Raw genomic sequence first — 19,117 nt, 5'->3', positions numbered from 1 at the left:
TTCAAGGTCACCTTTGGAATAAGTAATATCAGCTTAAACATCCTGAGAAACTTCCTAGATTTTGTCTCCTTGGCTAGCTCACAAAATGTTTTCACACAGTCCTCTTTCCAAAACCAACCACCCTCCAGCCCAATCCACTAATCTGCCATTGCTTTCTGGCCAGTGTCTCTATTAGGGTGGTTAGAAACCCACTGTAGCCTGTTGTCAGCACCATGAAGATATCCAACCGGCAGATGGTGGAGTATGTTTGAGGAACCTCTCCATGACTCATCACCACTGTTTAATGTTACAGATAATAATGTTGTGGAAGAGAGTTAGGGTAGAGAAGGCTTCAAGTAGGGGAAGTTCAAGAACTAGCTAGATGGAATCAACACATTGCCTATTTGGGACACTCTGAGGATCAAGCAACAGTTATATTTAGGGTTAGAGCCATAAGTCGTTTCTCAAGCACCAGCAAATAGTGCTAGTCACAGAGCAGTCATTACAATTCATGTTTGCTTAATGAAACCTCTTCCACAGAATCATCCAGTTTTTAGATTGGCAGGAACCTTAAGGAATCACCTAATCCAACCTTCTTATTTTACATATGGGGGAGTTTGGCCAATAAAGGAGGAAGTGATTTTCTTCAGTCACAGAAAACAGCAATACCTGAACAAGAAACCTGATCTGCAGATTCCTAGGCCAACGCTTTGCTACCACACAATCCTAACCCCACCTCTCCATCACTTTACAATGGGAACATGGAGAGGAAGTGTTTTACCCAAGGGAACATAGCTAGTGAGGTACACTGGCCAAACTAGAGGCCAGTTATTTGATTCTCAGTACAATGCTTTTTTTTTCACTCTACCACAGTTCCTCTCTTGATACATATGTTTTGTGCTATGTGTTTTGTGCAGGAAGGGAGCAGAAATCATAAATTGCAGGTGCTCACTCTGGAAAGTTAGGATTTGAGAAGAAAGCACCCTTAGCTGGTCCCCTGGAAATGAGGCTTTGTGTCTGTGAGTGGGGGAAATGAGAGAGAGAGAGAGAGAGAGAGAGAGAGAGAGAGAGAGAGAGAGAGATGTGATGAGGGATTGAAGGCCAACAGGGGGAGAAGTGGAACTAGGTTTAAGTAATTGCTGTTAGAAAGTAGGTATGCTTGGCCACAATGAGGTAATGCTTCTGCTTGTCATATTGGAGTTCGTAAGATTATGAAAGCACATGCAGCCCTCTGTTATGGACTCATTTCCTGATGAAGAAGCCCAGGCTAGAGGAGAAAAGGATGAAAAAGCTGATAAATAGCTATTGACTACATCAACACTCTTCCCAACCCATTTTTTCATGTGTTCTGCCCAAGGGTCTTCTTAGGTTGTTAAGAAATGTATTACGCCTCAATTTACAAATGAGCACATGGAGAGCCAGTAAGCCAAGTGACTTGCCCAAAGGTACACAATGATTCAATGACAGAGCCATCATTTCTTACTTCTCCTTGGCCTACACGCTTCTCGCATAGAATTACCCCAGGAAAATTACATCACCACCTCCACAATATTAGAATTAAAGTCTCCATGGCTTCCCATCCAGAATTTTAAAATAATGTTTAAGGATGGGAAAAGAGTTAGAGAGGGAGACAGGCTTGGTACGGCAAAGACCAATCTCTCCAGAAATACTGTGTAAACCATCATAACAAGAATATTAACTACCTCAAGTACAACACTTTTTAGTCTGAACTAACTCCGTATGTCCGACATGGTTGTCAAAACCCTGAGATCAAAACTTCCAGTACGACAACCAGTAGATGGGCAGAGAATATAAGAAAGAGGAAGGGATTATATTTATGAGTGGATTATATATTAGGTCTGGGGTGAACAAACTTACCAGTTTTCCCAGAAGTAAAAGTTTTCTGGGATGTAGGACATTCAGTGATAAAACCAGAAAGGTCCTGAATATCCTGGGAAGGCAGGATCACCTTACATAGAGCTAGATGTTTTGTACCAGCACTATCCATTAACAGGAGTTTTGGAATCACTGCTGTAAAAAATTTCTCTAATGTTTTCTCTCTAGAACTCAGCTAATGTAAAGTTAAAAGTGATCATGCAATTCAACACTGGAGACATGCAGCCTATACACATTGAATGTAAATCATTGGGTATCATAGACTTGACATTATGAGATTAAGGATTAGGTTTCAGAGATTCAACAATGCATTATTTTTCAAACACAGAGCAAGTTCCATACCAGCTTCTCCTGTGAAAGTGAGGCAGGAGGTTAGGTTGTGGCCATCAGGCTGGACAAGTGGGTGTGACCTGGCAATCACAGAGATCCAAGAGACGTGCCCCCAAGCCCTACAGCTGGAACCAACAGACAGTGCTACCTTCAGTTCTTCTAGTGAGAACTCAAGCAGGTTTTTGTTAAGATAGCCTGAGCAGTGAGAGATACAAAAGATGGTTGCCACTGAGCTCTTGGTCCCTGTGCTCTCTCACCATGGTCCATTCTCACCTTGCAGAGTATACTTCTTTTCCTAATTAGTTGGCCTGTACTCACTCTGCAGAGCATGTTTCTTTTCCTATCTCTATAAACGTAAAACTTCACTACCTTTTGCACTTTTTCATTCAACTATTTGTTCAGTATAAGAACAACCTAAAAAGAAACTCTAGAAGGAGATCTCAGAACCCCAGAACCTGGTAACATAAATATGGAGGCAGCAGGACATGTAGAGTCTGTGCATGCACACCTCTACATGTTCACATGTGCTGGACAAGGAACAGCATTCTAGCAAATGCTTTTAGTTCCATCACTTGTGATGGAGTAATTCCCCTTGTGAAAGTCTTCCAATGCAATCCAAGCTCAGTCCCAGAAAATGGCTAAGTTACTTTGTATTGACACCAATAAAGATCACAAACAATGATAGATTTTATCCTATTCTCATTCCTTGTGTACACATCTTGTATGTAATAGCATTGTTTCTCTACCTGAAATATCTAGCCTTATAGTCACACTAGACTTCAGGAATATAGAATGGTCTGTAGTACTCCTGCAGAGTAGTCCAGTAACCAGGTATTGATAGAGAGGTAGGATAAAAAAGTAAGAACAAGATGAAAAAGAGACACGGAAAATTATAATTTTAAAAATGAAAACTACAGCTTCAGAAAACAAGCCTAATTTTATTTTCTTTATCTCTTCTGCCAAAACACCTTAGTAAGTCTGGGCAATTTTTTTTCACCTACAAATGGATTAAGTTATTCACTTTTTACTTGCAAAGGGTCTCCTTTCACCTGTGAATAAATCATCATTTTCACCTATAAATTATGGTTTCACCTGCAAATGGATCATTGTCTTACTTTGGGTCGGCCACCCCTCCCAACCACCAGACAAGAGTAAGGCTATAGATTAACACATTCTACATATTTCCACCACATAAAATTTCCCAGTTAGAAACTGCAGTGTGTCTCACTTCTCAGAGGACCTGCACTCCACTCTTTTTTTGTTGTTGTTTTGTTTGTTTTTTTTTCCAGTACCCGGAATCAAACTCACGGCCTTGCACTTGCCAGGCAGGCACTGTGCTGCTGAGCTAAATCCCTAGCCCCCTGCACTCCACTCTTGAGTGTGTCCTAAAATCTCTGCCTAATAAACCCTCCTGTGCCTCTTACTGATATACTCTGAATGTTTTTTTCTGCAGTGGAAGTCTGCAAGCCTGGAAACCTATTCTACAAAAGGGTGATTTAAGTTCTTTATTTCAGCCTCAGGGATCTTCTCAAACCAAGCCAGATGACAACAGCATTGTATTTGAATCACCCTCTTGTGGTTTTACAGTTTCATTTATCCTTCATTTTCCTCACTAAATGAGTTACATGCCTGTTTATGAGAGTAGTTGTATGAGATGCACTAGGTGTGGCCAGAAAATTATAATAACTAGAGTGGAAGCATGTCTGATCTGCGTTTACTATCCTCACCAAACCTTAATGTTTGCTCATCTTTATGGATATTCTGGACGTTCTAACACACCCTCATGAGTAGAAGTTAACTTGATGTGCAGAAAAGCGATTTAAGCCACAAATGTCAATGGTTCTCTCTAGTGCAGTTTTAAAAATCTAGCCTAGAAAAGAACAGCAAAAGATAGACAATAAGAAATAGAGTGATAGATTGTTTTTGCAAAGGAGACAAGAGATGAAGGGAAGGAGTCGGGAGAAGAAGGGAAGGTAATTAAAAAAAGAACTAAGATGTGTTATGTACATAAGTGAATCTAGGGAAAGGGAATCTACTATTTTTCAAAGTAAATTAACAGCTCTCACTGTCAATCAATCATGGGTCACATTCCTTCATAAACTTTTTCAGCTGAAACTTAAGGCCAGTTCCTTTTGTTGGGTCCTCAGAGGGAATGGAGAACATCTGGCCAGTGTATCCTAAATGAGAGCCTTTTTTCAACTCAGATGCTAGTAAGTTACTTTCAGCTTTTTCCTCTACAAAATGAGCTCTCTGTCTCTCTCTGTGAGGCCCCATTACCAAGCTTTTAATCATTTTTTTCTCATTTATTTTTACTCTTATGCGTACCTACTCATATGTGGGTACTTAGCATCACAATAACTGGAAGCATTGTCTTTATGTTTTTCTTAGAAAAAAAAATAAAACACCTCCTTCCTCTACCTCATCTCTCCTGCAGTTCTCACAAAAAATACAACACAAATCCTTTTGTTCCCACTGGAGCTTGTTGTACAATTTCTGAGTTAAGGAAAGCATTCACTCAGTAAGAGTACCAGCGACAGGTAAAAGAAACAGTGAGTTAAATGTCAGAACAAAAAAGTGGTCATAAAATGAATTGCTGAATTACAGCTGTGGAGAAAAACATGGCTGCAGAAAGAGCTTGCTTAGGACTGGTCTGTGTGGAGAAGCTTTGTTGGCACTAGTATTAGGAAAGGAATGTGAACAGGCCTTTCTCCTTATGCACTGTCTCCCTCTCAGTCGTGTTACAGATTCATTCACTCACTGTTCAGGCTTCTGTAGAAAATGAGGAAGATATGTAGGGATACAAGGCTGGTCCAAAACTACAGTGTGTTTAAATTTTAAGAATTGATTACAGTAAAAGACACATTGCCTTTAATACCTCCAATATACTCTCCCTTGCTTTGAACACATTTATCCCATCATTTTGCCACTTTCTGAAGCATGTCTGGATGTCCTCTGTTCTGAGAGTCTTTACAAGGTGTCCTGAAAAATATGGGGAGAGCTGCCTTGAGTGCCCTCCAAGAGAAAGGCAGAGTTGTAAACACGCTATAGTGTGTCCTCATCCATCTTATTCACTGGATCTACTACTGTGTAACTTCTGCCTCTTTTAAAATTCAAAAAGACCATAAAAGGTACATATTTTGCATCTATACTGGACATCAAGGCAGCCACAACAGTGTAAGTAAAGATACTGATAAAAGAGGACTTCCAGAACTCCTTCAGAGAGTGGCAAGAACGATGGGGAAATGAGTGCAAAGTGTGTGTGTGTGGGGGTGTATTTTGAGGAGGGATTAACGACAATGTGTCTTTTATTATAATAAAATATTTTAATAAACATTCACTGTGTTTTGTCAATCACATGTTTCTGATAAGGCAAATAGACTCCTGCTCGAGGAAAATATATTTGATCAATATCTCCTCTTTTATAAAGCTAGTTATATGACCAACCTAACCACTGTAGATCTTTCTGTTTCAGGCATAGCCTCACAAAAATCCATCATGTCCCAAATATTTCTCTCCACATTTTCTGCATTGGGGTCCATTAGAAGTTTCTCCTTCTCTGTATCTCTCCACCATGGAAGTTGCTAAAGTCCCCCCTGTGCCTAAAATCACTTCATGATGTAGTCACTGAAAAGGCATTTTCATTTGTATCTTGGAGATTCTAATAAGACCTCACTTTTGACCTCAGCTTTTAAGCTTGCTAAAATTTCCTCTCAGCTATTTCCCTTCTTCCTTCTTCTTTGTGTCTGTGTTAGAAAGACTAGAAAAACTAGTTATGTTGGGTTAGTTAGCTTATTTATTTATTCATTTACTTGCATCCTGAGCTAGAGACACTCATAAGAAAATAAGGTACAAAAGGCAGGAAGCCAAAGAGTACCAAGTAGTAATCAAAAATCTAGAAGCTAAACTCTAAATAATAGATTTGGGATTGCAGAGACAGAGGGGGCTTATATAAAGAAACTCCACATCAGGTCTGACGCTACTCCTTTCCTCCCAAGGTTAGAAAGATGGAAAGTGAATGATTTCCTCAAACTTCATATGAGCTTCTCTCTTTACCACAAATACTGCTTCCTGAATTGCCATGTGTCTTCTGCTTTGTCAGCTAGAAATCTTCAGCTCAGTTTTTACTCTGGCTTGACAGGGAAAGTTGGCCATCACCCTCAGTGATCAATTGGTCGTATAGTCTTACCTTAGACTATTAGTTGGTTAGAAACTACTTCTTCAGGCTGCTCTGGCAAAACATGATTAAGCTTATCAATGATGGACTAAGTAGTAAAGCGCTCTCCCATACATTTAGGACATAGTTCCAACCCTGCATGGACTGAGCTGGAATAAAGTTTCACTACAGCTATTCACTGGGGGGACCTGGCCAGTGTGGGAAGTGGGGAGGGGAGTGGCACAGGTGAACTCAGAGCAACCCCCATGCTATCTATCCAGAGGAGGAGAACTTCTGAAGAGAACTTCAGAGGCGTTAGGAGATACCCTGGCTTATTAAAAGTGTTTTTCTAAGTGAGGGTGCTAAGCCTGCATCAGAATCACCCTAGATGCCTTTTTAAAATATAACATAGCCTCTGACCTCACCCTATCAGATTCACTGAATTTGAATACATAGGAATTTGCATTTCATAATTACCTTTAACTGGTTTTAAAAGGAACTTATGATTTAGGGTAACTGTTTCAATAGAAAGAAGTCCAGATTTTAGAATCAGATCTGAGACAGCATTGAGAGATCATATAGGTGATATGAAGCAGAAGAAAATTGTTTACACCTCTGCATTTCAGTTTTATTTGTAAAATGGAGATGATGGAACATAACGTTCAAGTGAAATGTCATGTGGTATACCTAATACCAAGGGAGATATCAATTCTTCCCCTTTATACTGTCCCCTCATAAATAATAGACAAGACTTGAAGCCATCCAAGAAGTGGATCATTGCCCCTCTCCGCTCGCACCCCACAACCACTCTATGGGTGATTTCTTTTCACTCAATGGCTTCTTTTTGCTTTTAGTTTTTGACCACAAAATGAAACCAATTGACAGCGTTCTTTGCAAGAATAGATTTATAGTTAAACTACTTCAGGTTCTTCCGGGAATCGTCTTGCTTGGCACATAGTAGGAACTTAAAAATATTTACTGAATGAATGCTGTCTTTTATTTCCAGCCCTACTTTCCTCAATCCCTCATCCCACTTTTTATTGCCGTAACCGCAGTTTAGGCAAGTCTAGTAGATGACCCACCACATCAGGAAACAGATCCACTTCTACTTGTATAGACAAGTCAGAACAGAATCCCTCCCTTCACTCCCAGAGACATGCGCTTCCTCTCTTCAAGTTACCAGTTCCCCTGGGGAAACCAGCTAGCACTTAACCCTTAGATCCTTAAGCCTTGTCGATATGAAAGAGAATTCCAACCCTGATTCCTCTCAGCCTCTTTGCAAACAGCAGACTATTAAGTAAAAATATACCAAGCTGCCCTTGGGAAGAAAACAGCTTCTCTGAGCTTTGAGATGAAAGGACAGGAAGCCTGAGAAAGGAAGCAGGAAGGAGGGCTGAACAGGAGGAGAGCAAAGCAGTTTCTTACTCAGCTGTTTCAATTGCATTTGGCCCAAGTTGCATATTTACCTTCTGAGTATAAAGGCTGAGTGACTTGTTCCCTCTCCAGGCTCAGATCGGAGAAATAACTTCTCCTCCCAGCTTGTCAGACAGAGATGGGAATCCCAGCTGTTCTTTGCCGTGGTGCCTGAAAACATTATTTTACCTTTAGAAGACGGGGGCGGAGTCCAGCCTAATGGGAATTAACTCCAACCATGCTGGAGGCTTCAAACTCAGCTTCAGACAAGCAGGCACTTGAAATAGAAACTAGCTTAGCAGGTAGTCAATTCCCACCTCCAACCTCACAGTTGCTAAATCATATGTGAGGGGGGAGCACACCCACACTTGGCTTAAATTGCATATCTATCTCACTTCCTTACTGTTGCCCAAATCCCTGCCGAGGAATATATCCTGCCTCTTTCCTCCCAAACCCTAAATAGTCTCCACCAGAGATTAGGTAGCAGACTGACATGGCTGGAAGCAACTGACAGGACTCACACCTGAGGAGAGTAAGACACTGTTCAGATATAGTGTACAGCCAAATGAAGAGAAATGCTAGGCCATTCTTCATGAAAGTAAGTCAATATTACCAGACACACAATAACTGTGTGTGAGATATAGCTGAAAATTTTGCCATAGTAAACTGGAGAAATAAAATGGTAATTTTTCTTTATTGCCAATTAAAGTCTCCTTTTAAAAAAAATGTAAAAAGGAAACTGGAGTAAGAAACTAATTTCCACTGTCTGATGGGAACATTGCTCCAACAGTGGAATCTTTGGCTCCAAGATATAATACTGCTTACATTTAAGAAACTATTGAAGCCAGTTGTGGTGGCACACTCCCATAAACCCAGTATTGGGAGGCTGAGACAGGAGGATTGCAATGAGTTGGAGGTCACCCTGGGCTGCATAGTGAGCCAAGCCTGAATTAAAAAGTGGATTCTGTCTCATAAAACTAAAAAGAAGAAGGAGAAGGAGAAGGAGAAGAAAGAGGAGGAGAAGAAGGAGGAGGAGGAGGAGGAGAAGGAGAAGGAGAAGGAGGATGAGGAGAAGATGAAGATGGAGACAAAGATGAAGAAAGAAGAAGGAGGAGGAGGAGGACAAAGAGGAGGAGGAGAAAAGAAGGAAGGAAAGAAAGAAAAAACAAAGAAACTGTTGAAGTCATACATTAAAAAGACCAAATAATACCTTCTAAAATAGTGACAGAACTATCAAAAGTGTATGATTTATACCAAAGCATCAGCTTTCTTCTTGGGAAAAGACCTGAGAGGTTTGAAAATGAATGGAGTTTTAACTGTTGCTTTGCTCCAAACTAATGTCATCTTTCCCAACTTTGAATTTCTCTGACACTGTATTCACTTCAGGAAATTTATCATCCTGTATGTTGATATTAATTTTTTTGCACATGGGTCTCATGTTCCCTCCAAAATGCTGTGTAAACAAGACACTTGCCTAAACAAATCAAACTGAGTTCAAAAGAGGAATGGTAACTACATTCATTTGACATAGCGTACTTAACTGATCCAAAATATCTGTGCTTCTATAATGGTCCAGTTGCCTTCCCACAATAGTATAAATGTTGTCAGACCCACTTTCTTGCATTTTATTTCAGTAACTCAAAATATAAAGTAAATGAATTAGCAATTTAATGCATTCATTGTGTCTTAACTATTTAATGAAGTTCCTAAAATTTTTCCTTTCTGCTTTGGATGTAAGCATACCTTCTGTCTTTTGTCACTGATAAAGCCTTATTTTTAGGCATGCATTTGTATATCCAGCTATTTTCCATCCACAGTTTTTAACCATTTTTTCTTGCCCAATGCACTGCTAAACCACATTTCCATCTGTAATAATAGCTTGCTGAGGCAGTTTCTGGCAAAGGGATAGATGACTTCTTGGATGGAATGTCAGACTTTTGGGAATGTAAGCTCCCTAGATGATTTTAATCATCTCCCGGTTGTTGTCTCCTTAGGAATCAGCAGTTTGAGATATAGGGCTAAATAAAGAGAAAATAAGTCAATATTAACATACACTTAGTAACCATGTGTGAGATATAGCTCAAAACTTTGGCAAATGAAAAATAGTTGATTCTGCTCTAAGCACCTTGCCTTTTGCTAAGTGGCTACACCTGTCACTTTCAGAACCTGACACTCCTTGGAATACATCTTTGTGTCCCTCTTTCCAAACTCTTCTCACTGTTCCTCCAGTTCCCTTAAGTGAAGTAATGTGAACACTTAAGTATACACTGAACAATAGTATGATTTATTGAGCAAAGATTTATTTCTTGTTTTTAATTTTACAGTTGGTTATTTTCTCAGAAAGAAATTGCTTTCATCTCATGGCTCTTGATATTTTATCAATTAAAAGTGCCCTTCAGCCATGGTTCAATAAGATCATGTGGGAAGGATTGAGAAGGGAAAACTTTTCATATTTAGAAAGTAGAATGGTATACAGTATTTCTAATAATGCTAGAATAAGTACTGGCCACGCAGCACATGAATTCTGCTTTTAGTTCACCTGCAATAAAAGTTCTGAAGAGAAAATTACGTGTGACAAGTGATCCTAACCCATACTCCCATCCTTGTCCCTAGTTGGCGAAACATTACTCTGCACAGTAGTATTTCCCAAGCAAGATCAACACAACACCCCAACAACATTTTGCAGTCTACACAAAAGATCAGCAAGTAAGAGCTTGTACAAGCCAAATCCAGTAAGCTATCTGTTTTTGTAAAGTTTAATTGGCACATAACCACATTTTATTCATTTATGTATTTTCTATGGCTGTGTCCATGCTATACTTGCACGGATGAGTGTCGGTAACAGAGATCTTATGGTCCACAAACCCTAAAATATTCATTACCTGGCTTTTATAGAAAAAGTATTGACCCCTGATTTGTATTCACACCAGTAGATAGTAGAGACATTATGTTAGTTGTTAAGAAAATAAAGTTAAAAAGGAAGAGGAAAAAGTGAAATAAATACAAGTTCCATCTGCTTTCAGGTTTGTTAACGTGCCAGGCAACCCTCATCATTTCTTCAAACTACTGCCTGTGAGTCAACAACTTCTTAGTGTTCACTATAAACAAACTATTCCGTAGTCTTGTGAAAATGTACTTGACTGTTAAATCTCCTTTGAAGCTATGCTCATGCTGATTTCTAATATATTTTACATTAATTTTACATTTTTCTCAGAGCTGCTTCTTCATTGGGGGCTACTTCCCTGTTTTGTTCATAATATTTCTTATTACTGTAAATGTATATTCTAGTCTTCAAAAAAGGGCACGTTTATTTTTAAAGTCATTTTTACAGTCCTATTACCTTTGAACATTAGGAATTTTGCCTGTAAGTGCTGACAAATTCAAAACTATGTAGACTCCACAGACTGTCACTAATACAGGTTGAATATGAGAGACCTTCCTTGCCTGCACATTAGTTTTAGTTTTGGATGGAAAACCTAGAGATAAAACTTTGCATTTCTTCACTGCATAAAATCAGAACTGACAACTCTTTTGTTGAGTTTCCTTATTGACCTCAGAAGATGAACTAGTGGTGTTAGCTAGTGATATAGTATACTGTTAATGTTTAATAGCTGACTTCAGATTGGAGGGAAGGTGCAAGAGAGCCCTGATTCACGGCCCTTGCTTATTCCTGTAGTATAAATACTTTCATCATGACCAATCTCAAGTTACCAAATGGATGTCAGTTAAAGTGGCTCTGGGAAGAAATATACACAGTTGACTCTCAAAAGCTAGTATAAACTAACTTCACATACTGTTGGAACTCAAATTCAAAAAATTACTTCCATCTTGCAGTATAAAATATTAATCAAAATGGGATAGCTATCCTTGTTATTTAATATGTTACACATAAGCTTCTCTCCCTCTGCACAATATGTTAGCTGACTCTGAAGGATTTCAGATACATTCTGCTGGGCACCAACTTTTAAACTTTTGCAGTACAAATGTTTTATTATTTAGAAGTGAACCAAAAATAAATTGTGTATAGATCTTGCTATTTGCTTTAACAGCTTTTGAAAGAGGGTCTTTATTATATTTGTGACAAGTGAAAATAAACCAAAAAATCTCTCTTAAAATTAATATACCATTTTGATATAAATTGTACAGAAAAATTTCATTATATTAACCCATGATGAATGCTTTTCTGTATGTATATTTTATTGAAAGTATTTTTTAAAAATTTAGAGAAAATTTCCATTGAGATGTTAAGTAAAGCACTTTTAAAAGTGCTATATACCAGTATGGGAATCCATCACCTATGCTGATTCTTGACTTTCTTGAAAAAGTCAACTAGTCAACAATTAACTTACTGTCGTATTTTGAATATGTCCCATCCAAAAATCAAGTTTTACCAATGTGGTGGTAAGAGGTGGACCTTTTAGGAAGTGATTAAGCCATGAAGGTTTCTACCTTTGTAAATAGGATTAAGGTCCTTTGGATCTCTTCCTCTTCTGCCTTTAGCCAGGTAAGGACTCATGTTTCTCCCCTCTACAGGATGCAGCAACAAGCCACCATCTTGGAAAGAAACTAACCCTCCTAAGACAGCCAAAAACCCCCAATACCTTGATCTTGTACTTTTCAGCTTCCACGGCTGTGAGAAAATAATTTTTTCTTCACATAAATTATTCAGTCTTGAGGATTTTGTTATAGCAGCACAAATACACCAGAGATTTACTAATCCATAGCATGTGTTGGGGCAGTGAAGTAAGCTCTGGAAACCCAGAGCGAAGAAGAGAGTGAAGTTTAAATGTAAACTTGTAAAGTTTACATTTTGGGGGCTGGGGATTTAGCTCAGTGGCAAAAGCACCTGCCTGGCAAGCGCAAGGTCGTGAGTTTGGTTCCCGGTACCGGAGAAAAAAAAAAAAAAGATAAAGTTTACATTTTATTCAGTGATTTGAAAAGGACCAAACAAACAAATAAACACTATAATAGCTGAAAGTGAGGAATTCTGAATGACTAAAAAAACATGACATGATAGGATAATACTGATGAGGAAGATCTACCTTAAATGGAGTATCGAAGAAAGGATTCTTTGATGTGACATAGAGCTAAAAACTCAAAGGATATATATATATGGAGAGAGAGATGGGATAACTGTACTGCTGATGTCTGACAGTATATTGAAAGGAACAGTTAATGCCTAAAATTTTTTATGTTCTGACCAATTTTGCATGCTTGTATCTGGTAATCTGAGCAACTGATTTGAGGGCAACAATATGCAATGGAATTACAATGGTGAATTCCTACCATCTTGTCTAGTGAAACTCTATTATCTCTAATGTTTTCTCTAATAATTATTTTCTTACACCCTTTAATGGTTTGAACAATCTTCCATTCTTACATCTGGTAATCTGAGCAACATAGTTGAAGATAACAATATGCAATATAACAACCACTGTTAATTCATATCATTTTGTCTTGAAACCCTGTATCACTTTAAATGTTCTTGTTTTGGTTCCTTTATGTTTGTGATGCAGGTATGCTACTATTGTTCTTTTTTTTCTCACTTACTACTCTTTTTAATATAAAATTTTTAAAAAACTGAAAAGATGACAAACAGGGAAGAGATAGATGAAGAGAAGAGAAAAAGGCATATTCAGTGGCTCTGAGGAAGGAGAGATCTTGGCCTGCTGAGCAACTGAAAGGCCAATGGGGCTGGAGCATGGTGAACCAGAGAGTGCTACCGGCTACAACCAGAGAGCTAGAAAGAAGCAGATCAGGAACAGATTTGTAAGATTGCCTTTGTATTGCAGTGCCAGTCTATAAAAAACCTGCTGTGAGCTCAGTGTCACACAGATATACATCCATAGGCTTGTGCATGCACACACACACACACACACACACACACACACACAGGTATAAATAGGTACCTGTGGCAAAATGGAGTAGATCCTAGGCTGCTACTGCTGCTTGTCCCCAGCCTCTAGACAATTAAGACTACGCAACCACAGACATGTAAGTAGGAGCAGCTACAGGAAAGAGTGTCTATCAACTTGTATCTTTATCATGGATTTTCCTAGGAATTCCTGCTCACATATTTGATTGGTATTAAGCCAAGGTAAAGACAATTTGAAGTAGTCTGTGTCATTATCTTTGATAGTCTTTGACACTGCAACATCTTGCAAATCTGTGCTAGTTCAGTGCAAAGGGAAACTACTAATGGGTTTAAAATTACCTAACTTAAAAGTGAAAAATATGTTCTTGTAAAATATAGAAATTTGTAATTTGGCGTTTCCATGACCTAGTTTTATTTTTTCAAAGCTTCCTTCAATCGTAATCACCTTGTGTATACAACCTCCAAACATCACTTTTCGTTTTCCTTTTGGTTCCTGCATTTAAAGTACCGCAGTACTGAACTGGTTATGAGATTGGTTTGCCAAGGAACAGAAAATCTATCCTCTCCTGCTCCAGTTAGCTAAGATTTGAGCAGACTTCTATTTCTAGAGCAGTGTCTTAAATCATTGTCCAGAGAGCTGAAAGAAAAAGTAGTCCTCAAACTCTGAGTGGTATTTTCACTGTCAGTCTTCCATATCCCTCCTTTCTCACCACAAAGCCATCAGAGTCTTTTGATGCCTTTTTAAAATTAACCCTATCATTTCAGTCAGCTAAAGCACAGAGAGGAGTGGCCACTGGGAGTCTAACTGATTTCCCTAACCACCCCAATTAATTTCTTAGAGACGGGTCTAACTTGGGTTTTAAAGTATTCTAAGAATGAAAAGAAGCAGCATTCTAGAATGAAGAAATCATTCTTGCCTCTACCTCCTAAGGCAAGCCACAGAGCTTTCTGAATTGGGCAACTTTACTCACACAAACCAGCTTTGTAGCTAGCCAGGTTGTTCCAAAAATCTGGGCAACCATACCACAGAAAAACACTCAAAAACCTGAAAGTATGAGTCTGTCTTCCTTTTCATTTCTATCTTAGAGGCTGAAAGAAAGGTGAAGATCACAAGATAACCCCAAAATACTCAGGAAATAAAATGTAAAGCTCGAGAACCACGCAACAGCTTTTTCCTTGGTGGTAATCTGATTGGGCCAATGCGTCAGTGCAGACACTGCTTAATGCCAGATTGCTTCCCCACAAAATGTTATGAAGCTGCTGGAAGCAAAGATCATACATTAAGAAAAGCACTATTCAGGGAGCCCCACCTTTGTTCGCTGGGTAAGTATTTGGGTGCGAATTCAGGACCACCCCAGGGCACATTTGGGCAAGTTGTCCAGTGACCTATAGTACAAACCATATTTTCTTGGCAGCAGTGAATAAAACAATTGACAGAAAAAACACATTGTTTCACTTCTTCCTCAGATATAATTCCTTTTTATGGTGATATTTTAGGCATATCAGTGATTCTAAATTGTTTTACAACTAGATCTTCTCAGGAAGTGGTCACCAAGGATATTTGCCAGGAATTGTAGACAAATACTGTCTAATCTTCGCCAACAGGACTTGTGTTTTAATCAGTGTATCCCTTAAATTCGAATAGTAAAGTTGACCCCTAAAATAACCTTTTGAAATTTCATTTTCAGAGCAGAAAACTGAGGCTTAGAAACATTCCAAAAGCCAGAGAGCTCTTAGGTCTACCAAGAATTTAAAAAAAGAACTTAGAAACAGAAGACAGACTGGATGGAAACTGAAGGTGGGAGGCAAAAGGGATACAAGGGAAAGGAATAAATATGGTATTCATGTCAAATTTCTGCTTTTAGAAAATAAGTGCATAGAGTTATCCATCTTTGAAATGAGAATAAAGGCACATAGAGTGTCCCTATCTTCTCATCCCTTCTCCTTGATAAAAGACTTTAAAGGCCAGTAAATAATGAAGCTCAACTTGGCTATTAGGTCCCAAAGTATCTCTGTAAGATTTCAATACAGATCTGTAGTGAGCATATAGTTATATGATTCTAGAGCTCAGAGGAAAGTTCTGGACTGAGCTTTTACATATAGGAGACACTAACACTAAGACTAGGTCATATGACAAAGGTGTTTGTCAAGTGCCAAGGACAGGAACAACCCTGAGAAAAACTTAAGGGATGGATAAAGAGACAAGGACTTGTGAAGGAGAAAAAGACTGCCCAGTCCTCCAACCATTCTGCTTACCACACCCCACAGCCTCTTAAAGATAAGAGCTGGCTCAGGAAGAATCAGCTCAGAAAGGATGTGGGGACATGGGGTAGTGGATTGGTGGGGGCAGAGTGTTTAAAAATCTTTGCCTCTTAAGTGCTTTATCGACCAACCATTGTCCGGAGGTAACCAAAGACAAGTTGTGAGAAACCATTTCACTCAGAAATGCAACTACACTTCCAGTTTGTTTAACAAAGTCTTTTTCATTTTTAATGAGTTCTAAAGGGTCACTGAGTAACTGATACTTAATGTGTTTGGCAAAGAGCCATCAAATCTGACACCCCCCTGGTGTTTTTGCTGCAATTTAGGTGAAGTTTGAAGGATGACATGAAGGCTGGAATCAAGTTCAAGTACCTTGGATGTGGCCTTGAAGAGCTCCAATCCACGTGTCCCTTTGGTCTTTCTCTTTCACTCTTGTGGGATACCACAAGCTAAATTAATGCTGTGGGAACTGCTTTTCAAATCAAAGATCCCCTATTTGACCTTGAGCCATCACTTTAACCTTTTCTGAATCTTAATTTCATACGTAAAAAGGAAATTTAGAAAATGAAAAAGAAAATCTTTACATACTATGGGAACAGATCATCCATTATGTTATGAAATGATTTGGAGAAGATTGTTTTTTTGTTTTTTTGTTTTTTGTTTTTTTTTGGTTTTTCTCCGGTACTGGGAACCGAACTCACGACCTTGCGCTTGCCAGGCAGGCACTTTTGCTGCTGAGCTAAATCCCCAGCCCCTAGATTGTTATTAGTACTACTACTAATTCTGGGGCTACAGCATTTATTCTGTAGTGATTTACTGACCACCTAGTATGTGGCAGGTATTGAAAATATAGTGATAAAGGGATATATATATATATATAGAAATGGTCCTTGCTCTCACAAAGCTCGCAATCTGGTAGGAAAGTCAGACAATATGAGTGAAAAGTTAATGAAATAGAGTGATAGCTTCTTAAAGTACAATTTGGTCTTAAGAGAAAATGTTAGGCATGTGTAGAGACAGCTTTAAATTAGATGGGGTATTTAGGGGAGACTCTGATGTGATATTTGACATGAGACCTAAAAGATCAGAAGGGGGCAGCCATACAAAGTGTTTAGCTGGGAAATTTGAGGCAGAAGAAACAGCAAATCCAGAGCTCTCAACTTATCAAAGTGATTGGAGTGCCAAGGAACAAAGAATAAGTTAAAACCAACTGGATATCCACATGCAAAGAAATGGAATTTGACCCCTACCTCATGTCACAGCATAGGCAAAAATTGATTCAAAATAGATCAATGACCCATCTATATGAGCTAAAACCATAAAACTCATAAAATTCATAGACATCAGTTTCTGTGACCTTGTAGAGAATGTGTTTTAAATATGACACCAAAAGCACAAGCAAAAACAATGAAAAGATAACCTGCACTTCATCAAAATTAAAAACTTTTTGCATAAAAATACATTAGCAAGAAAATGAAAGGATAACCTACATAATTCAGAAATATTTGCAAATCATGTATATAATAAGGGCCTCTTAGAATCTAGACTATATAAACAAAAATGTAACCCAATTTTTAAATGGACAAAGCATCTTATTAGTAGTAGTGCAACGGGCAATGCTTCATGATGTGCAAAAGACCAATAAGTGCATGTAAAAATGTTCAAAATTATTGGAAAACAAGATGCCACTTTATACTCATTAGGATACCAAAAACAGTAATAATAATAAAAAGAATATATAATAAGTGTGGAAGAACAAATAAAGAATCTAAAACCCCTGCATATTGGTGTAGGTGATATAAAATGGGGATGCTCTGGAAAACATCTTGACAATTTCTCAAAATTTAAATATGGAGTTTCCACTAGACCAGCAATTCTACTCTTGGGCTCATGCCTCCAAAAGCCAAAAATAAGTATTCATATAAAAACAGCATGCAGCTATTTTCACAGTAGCCAAAACGTAGAAACAACCCAAATGTTCATCAACCAATGAATAAGTGAAATGGTGGATTATCCAACCATGAGAAAGAATGAAGACACACTGCATGCTACAGCATGAATGAGCCTTGAAAACATTATGGTTAGTGAAATAAGCCAGACACTGAAGGCCACACATTGCATTATTTCCTTTGTAAGGATCTTCTAGAATAATCAAATCTTGAGGTTAGATAGATTAGCGGTTCTCAGGCCTGGGGAATGGGGAGAAAGTAGGAGAGAAAAAGTGTTTTTATCAACGTTTATAAATTCTAATTGGACTGGATTTCCATAGTAAAAGACAGATTAACAGGAGAAAAACAAACAGAAGTTTATTGACATATATATTCATATATACATGGAAGATACCAAGGAAAGAAACAATTCTCAAAAATGTAATACTGAACTCAGCTAATACAGAATATTCAACAAAACATAGTGAGTTTTTTAAATAAGTGACAGAACAAAGCAAAAGGTATTTTAAAGTCTCTAAGGCTGGAAAATCAGGAAAAGGCAAATAGAGGGCAGAGAAAGTCTACTTACCAATTCTTGTTAATGCAGATTTCTTTCTGTACTGTCTCTAGGCCAGTAAAAATCTGAATTTACTTCAGTGGTTAATCCAAATCCTCATGTAGTATGGGCTTTTTCACACGTCGCTGAATCTAAAGTGTATGATGCTGGGATTAAGGGTATGTGATTAATAAATCAGTCCACTGATTGGTTTGGCATAGTTCTGGCTAGGACTAAAGGGATGAGTATTGTACTGCCCTGTGGCAGGTAGCCTGCATACAATATAAGGGACAGAAAGAGGCTTGTCCCTCCCTCTCTTGTTACTTTACTATCCTCTGGCTACCACGTAAAGCTCTCTCTCTTGTTACTTTTGCTGCCTTCTGCCACCATGAACTGTTGCCCCTCTGCCCTGTGCCACCCTGCCTTTTGCAGCCAGGGGATTGTGGACTGGGATCTCTATAAACTGAACTAAATAAACCTTTCCTCCCTTTAAAAAAAAAATCTTTGTCTTCCTTGGTAGAAAGCAGAGGCAGGATTCCTCATACATGTAATCTTGCATCCTACTTTTAGCCAGGTAGAGGCAAGGTAGAGATGTTTCCTGCATCTACTTCTCAGTTATCTTTAGCTCAAAATAACCCTTATGTCAAAGAGACATATTCTGGTCTCCCACAGTGATGTTTAATAATGCAGGGTTTCTTTTAGGGGTAATGAAAAGCATATAAAAC

At 38.5% G+C, this 19,117-nt stretch overlaps 1 protein-coding gene across 2 annotated transcripts in view; it reads right to left on the bottom strand.

Moving 5' to 3' along the window:
- Nucleotides 1–8,033, bottom strand: part of Lhfpl1 (lipoma HMGIC fusion partner-like 1) — a 59,603-nt gene extending 51,570 nt beyond the window's left edge. For both annotated transcript variants that reach the window (XM_005404630.2, XM_005404629.2), the window contains exon 1: nt 7,825–8,033. The gene's annotated coding sequence lies outside the window, so the exon portion shown is untranslated. The remainder of the gene's footprint in view (nt 1–7,824) is intronic.
- Nucleotides 8,034–19,117: the final 11,084 nt, after the last annotated feature.

This window comes from Chinchilla lanigera, unplaced genomic scaffold (assembly GCF_000276665.1).
Source record: "Chinchilla lanigera isolate Chin_1 unplaced genomic scaffold, ChiLan1.0 scaffold00089, whole genome shotgun sequence".
Taxonomy (NCBI): Eukaryota; Metazoa; Chordata; class Mammalia; order Rodentia; family Chinchillidae; genus Chinchilla; species Chinchilla lanigera.
This window is presented reverse-complemented; position numbering and strand designations above follow the sequence as displayed.